The 6,033-nt window shown below is 41.6% G+C and overlaps 1 pseudogene; it reads left to right on the plus strand.

The window, feature by feature from the left end:
• Positions 1 to 205: 205 nt before the first annotated feature.
• LOC142447565 (U7 small nuclear RNA) lies at positions 206 to 275 on the plus strand (annotated as a pseudogene).
• The last annotated feature ends 5,758 nt before the right edge of the window (positions 276 to 6,033 follow it).

Here is a 6,033-nt window from a genome sequence, read left to right on the forward strand (position 1 = left end):
AGTGACTCCACTAAGCAACTGAAAGAAAATAAATTCCTGAGAAGTGAAGATATTCTTAGCTTACAGATGCGAGCAGGAAGCAAGAGCACAAAATGAGTTCAAAGCAAATGAATCCCAGATTGTACTGGTATTCTACATTATGAACATCCACGCTGACTGAGTTGGGTATGACATTGAATTTTTTTCTATTAAAATATTTTCTAAGTAGTGTTACAGCTCTTTTAGAATTTGTCTAGAAGGTTTTCTGTGTTGTTTTTTTTTTTCAGAAACCCCCTAAAATATGTATATATATTTTCTATGTAAAATGTTTTTTTCTATTAGTTGGACGTGATTCAGTGGCAGTGGTTTAATGGTCTTTTACCTTTTTATGGATGCTTCAATCTCTTTTATGTTGAACACATGTGGTCATTTTTTCTTTTCTCGTCACAAGTCTATTGAGGCATACATACGTATTAAAGTACAAAGTTGGGTAAATGCTGGCATATGAATGTACCTGTGAAGCGATCGCCACAGTCAAGGTCAGAAACATATTCCTTCCTTCCCATCTCTGTGCTCTTCGGTAACCACCCCGCGCCTCACCTTTGTCTCAGACAGACACTCAGCTGCTGTCCGTTCACAGCAGAAGTGTGTGAGTTATCGAGAATTTTGTACATATGAACTCATAGGGTATATGCTCTTTTTTACAGCATTATTTTGAGATTCATCCATCTTTCATTTTTCACCAACTGGTTTTATATTCACCTTGCCTGAGTTGTATTCCATTGTATTGATGCACTAATTCACTTACTACTGGGCATTTAGGTTGGTTCTAAGTATGGACTATTGTAAAGCACTGTGTATATTGAGAATAAGTCTTTGTGTCAATGTATGCTTACATCTCTCTTGGTTAAATACCTAGGAGCGGAAACTCGAATTATATGGCAGGTGTTTGTTTAATTCTATTTAAATAACGATCAAACTGCCACACTCTTTTCACAACATGATCACACACTTCACACACACTTCAATCCACAGTGTATAAGAGGTTCCCATCACTCCGCCTTTGCGCCCATGGCCAGGCTTTTTAGTTTTAGTCACTTAAGGATGTGTACTGACAACTTCTTATAAACCATCCTTTTTTCTTCTTCTAATTTCTTAAACCCACTCATCATTCTAAGCCAGGTACAATGCAATATGTTCTTCAATGAAATATTAAGCAATTATAAAAGATAATAAGGAACTGCCTCAACTATATAGGACCAAAAAGGAGCCCTCCTGGTGTAGTGGTCACATGTTGGGCTACTCCTTGAGGTCAGCAGTTTGAAACCGCCTGCTGCTCCATGGGAGAAAGGTGAGGCTTTCTACTCCCAGAGAATTACAATTCTGGAAAGCCACAGGGGCAGGTCTACCCTGTCCTATAGTATCATGATGACTTGGAATCGACTTGATGGCAATGAGTTCACATAGCTCTGGAACCGACAGAAAATTTGCCTAAAATCAAAGATGAGACGGCAGGAAGGGGGTGAATGGAAATGGTGAGCTCAGTGAGGAAAGGGGAGTGTGCTGGCACATGGCACAAATTGGAACCGTTTGTGTATGAATTATTGATTGGAAAGCTAATTTGCTACGTAAGCTTTCACTGGAGCACAAGAAAATGTTTGCTTGTTTGTTTTTTAAAAAAAGGAATTGCAGGCACAGTTAATTATTGAATATGGCTCTTCTAGCCAAAGTCTCTAACTCCTAGCGCAGTTAATTATTGAATATGGCTCTTCTAGCCAAAGTCTCTAACTCCTAGTGCAGTTAGTTATTGAATATGGCTCTTCTAGCCAAAGTCTCTAACTCCTAGCAAATGACCCTTTCCTTCACAAGTATGGGTGAGATAGAGTGTTGCAGTTGACAGAGCAGTAACGTAAAAAAAGAATAAAGTCACTCTAGATGCGATGTTAGGGGACAATCTACAAGATAGAAATGACAATCCTGTTCTTCTGCTTGCTCATTGCCTTTGAGTTAGCTCTGACTCACAGTGGCCCTATAGGCGTGCCCTACAGGACAGAGCAGAACCGCCCCTGTGGGTTTCCCAGACTGTGAATCTTTATGGGACTAGAACCCCTCATGTTTCCCCCATGAAGTGGCTGGTGGCTGAGAACTGCTAACCGCGTTGACAGTAAGGTACTAGTCCACCACTTAACCTGCTGTGCCACCAGGGCTCTGCTACAGTGCTTTCTAAATGCCAGGTAGTCTTTGAAATATATGTATACGTTAATCTATGCAGCAGCCTTGTGAAGCAGATACGTATATTACTACACGTTTAGAAGTCAGGATTCTGCGCCTCAGTGAACTGGCCTGCGCCCCAGAAGAACCTCAGAACTCCACCTGTCTGGGTCGCCATGCATACATGAGCTTCCATTTGCAACTCTAACGAGGGTGGAAGGAGGCCTGCTGGCCACAGAAAAGAAATACATGAGTATAGAAATAAAAATTATTGCGACAAAATCATAGAAACCTTTATTAAACAAAAATATCAAAATGTGAAGCTATTGTGTTTTAACATATTGTCTAGTTAGTAATACTCTTCTGAAAGGGGCATTTCTATATCTCTAGCCCTTCCCCAAAGGATTCTGGTTTTACACTAGGTCAAAATCACAGTCCTTGTTTTTTGTTTGTTTGCTTGTTTATTTTAATCATGGTATTTGTTCTGGTATCCTCAAGATACTAAAAGCACATACCTTTTTAATGTTCTCTGAGTGTTTGGTAATAACAGAACGAACAGAGTGGATGGGGCAAGTTTTCCCAATGAAATTCTCTAGGACTGCCTTTGTTTTTCTAAGAATGAGAAGCTGCGTTGCCAGAATAGAGGGAAATTCTTCAGTACAATTTTCCTGTTGTTCCCCTCCTCCCTCACCAATGCATTTTTAATTTTTCTCAATTTTCCTTCCTACGAAATTCCTGACTGCTCCATGTCTGTGGAGAAACATCTGTCAAGATTGCCCTTCTGGGACAACCCCCCCACCCCCCATAGCAGCCCCGTGACCTTCAGAGCTGACCTTGCTGTCCTGGGTTGAGCCGGCCCAGCAATCTGTTTAAACATGTTTTGTTTGGAATAAATTCACACGGGTGTGATTTGCAATCCCAGTGGCAATATCTTTTTATTTACTCTTATATATTGGCCATTAAAAGCCTATGCATCAGGTTTCTCTGAAAAAAAAAATATGAGGGTCTTCAGAAAGTTCCTGGGGGGGAATGGAATGAAAGAACATGGAATTTTGAAGCCCTGATATAAACCGAAGATGGTATCATTTGTGTTAGGCTGAGTTGTCCCGGAAAAGGAGACCAGAGATACTCATCTGTGCACAGGAAAGCGCTGCCTGTGAAGAAGTCATTTTCTATCCAGAAGGTATCCCAGCCCAGTCCACCTCAAGTCCATGGGTCCAATGCAAGCCGTTGACTGGTGCCATCTTCAGACTCCCCTAGGTACATGCCAATGGCGCAGAACAACGAAGCAGGATGCAGGCAGATTGCAGGCTGGTAGGTGCCGAGTCCGGTGGAGCCAAGGTAGGTTGAAACATGGCACTGTGCTGACCGCTGTCCAGGTCAGTGGCCCACAGGAGGCCACCCTTGTGGGCGGCCCCAAAGTGCCAGCAAGGAGGCATGAGAGAGGGAGAATTTCTCACTGTCTCTCACAAAAATGCCACACACCCAATGAGGCATCCTCCGGCTGTGTGACTGATTGATAGGTCAGACTCCATCCCTAGACTTGACCCAGCTTCAAGTTAACATCAAATCTAACTGCCACATCGTGGATTGCCTTGGAGGAGAGAGATTAACGTTAGGAGACAAGAGAGAAAAGATATTTGGAATTTTGAACCTAGTGAATTTATCATTACTAAATTTTTTTAATTAATCATTTTATTGGGAGCTCCTACAGATACAACAATCCATAATTCAGTTAGATCCAGCATAATTTTACAAGTGCTGCCACTATCAGTTTTAAAACATTTTTTTCTTCTTGAGCTCTTTGATATCAGCTCCCCCTTTCCCCCTCCCTCCCCACCCTACCACTCCAGAAAACCTTATTTTTATATATTATTATTATTTACCATATCTTACACCATCCAATATATTCAGTCACCTGCAATTCTGTATTCGTTCCCCTTGAGTGGGGTTATATAGGAACCATTGCTCTCAGCAAACCTTTCCCCCACTTCCCACCCCGCCTCTTCCCAAGCACTCAGGGAATCATTAGTCCTGTTACTGTTTCTGTGGGGCTGTCTATCTTGGCTTTCATGAATTGAGCATTCTTAGTTATATGAATGAACACATGCAGGTCTAGCAGGATTAATGAGGTGCCACAAAGACCATATGGTAAGGGGAGGAAATCTTAAAGAACTAGAGGATAATCATCCGTGCTGTACCACTCCCTAGATTTGGCATCCCTTCCACGTGGCCCTTCTGTGAGGGACTGTCCAATTATCTTACTGGTGGGTTTGGGTCTCCACTTTGCCCACACTCCTTGGCACCAATTTGATTGCTTGTTTTTGAACTTCTGATACCTATCCCTGTCAAAACCTCATGATCATACAGGCTGGTGTGCTTCCTTCATGTGGGCTTTGTTGCTTCCCTACTAGATGGCTGCTTATTTAACTTCAAGCCTTTAAGACCCCAGACTTATATCGGTTAATAGCAATGCACCGTCAGCTTTTTAAAAAATTTTTTTTAGCACATTTGCTTTTGCACCCATTTTGTCTTCAGTGATCGTGTCGGAAAGGAGAGTATCATTCAGTGCCACATTATTAGAACAAACCATTCTTGTATTGAGGTAAGATTTAACTAGAAGCCCAAAGTTCATCTGCTTCCTTGTTTTATTTGCATACACACACAGAGAGACAAATGCACCTATCTTTATCTACTTACATAATGCATATCTATGTTTATACCTATATGTATAATTTTTACTTTCTTTTTATTTCCTCCTGCCTCACTATCATGTGTTTACCCATCATTTACCTTTTAGTAATTCCTCTTAGATACATGTCTTTTGTTTGCTTGTTTTTAAAATCATTTTATTGGGGGCTCATACAATTCTTATCACAATCCATCCATCCATTGTGTCAAGCACATTTGTTGCCCTCATCATTCTCAAAACATTTTCTTTCTACTTGAGCCCTTGTATCAGCTCCTCATTTCCCCCCTCCCTCCTTCACCCTCCTTCCCTCACGAACCCATGATAAATTATACATTTTTTTTCACGTCTTAAACTGTCTGATATCTCCCTTCACCCACTTTTCTGTTGTCCATCCCCCAGGGAAGGGCTTATATGTAGATCAGTGTGATCATTTTCCCCTTTCTCCCCACCTTCCCCTTATCCTTCTGGTATCTCTACTTTCATTATTCGTGCTGAGGGGCTTATCTATCCTGGATTTCCTGTGTTTCCAGCTCTTATCTGTATCAGTGTACATCCTTTGGTCTAGCCAGATGTGTAAGGTAGAATTGGGATCATGATGGGGTTGGGGGGGGCAGGAAGATTAGAGAACTAGAGGAGAGTTGTATGTTTCATTGGTTCTATACTGTACCCTGACTGGCTCCTCTTCTCCCTGCAGGTCTTCTGTCAGGTGATGTCCGTTGCCCACAGATGAGCTTTGGGTCTCCACTCCTCACTTCCCCTCATTCACAATGATATTATTTTTTTTGTTCTTTGATGCCTGATACCTGATCCTATCAACACCTCATGGTCACGCAGACTGGTGTACTTCTTCCATGAGCGCTTCCCTACTAGATAGCCGCTTGCTTATCTTCAAGCCTTTAAAACCCCAGATGCTACAACTTTTGATAGCTGAGTACCATCAACTTTCTTCACCCCATTTGCTTTTGCATCCACTTTGTCTTCGGTGATCATTTTGGGAAGGTGAGCATCATGGAATGCCAGGTTAATAGAACAAAGTGTTCTTACATTGAGGGAGTACTTGAGTAGAGGCCCAATGTCCATCTGCTACTTTAATATTAAACCTATAAATATATGCACATCGATCTATTTCCCCATCATCATATAAAAATATA

The sequence above is a fragment of the Tenrec ecaudatus genome, chromosome 4 (assembly GCF_050624435.1).
Source record: "Tenrec ecaudatus isolate mTenEca1 chromosome 4, mTenEca1.hap1, whole genome shotgun sequence".
NCBI classification, from domain to species: domain Eukaryota; kingdom Metazoa; phylum Chordata; class Mammalia; order Afrosoricida; family Tenrecidae; genus Tenrec; species Tenrec ecaudatus.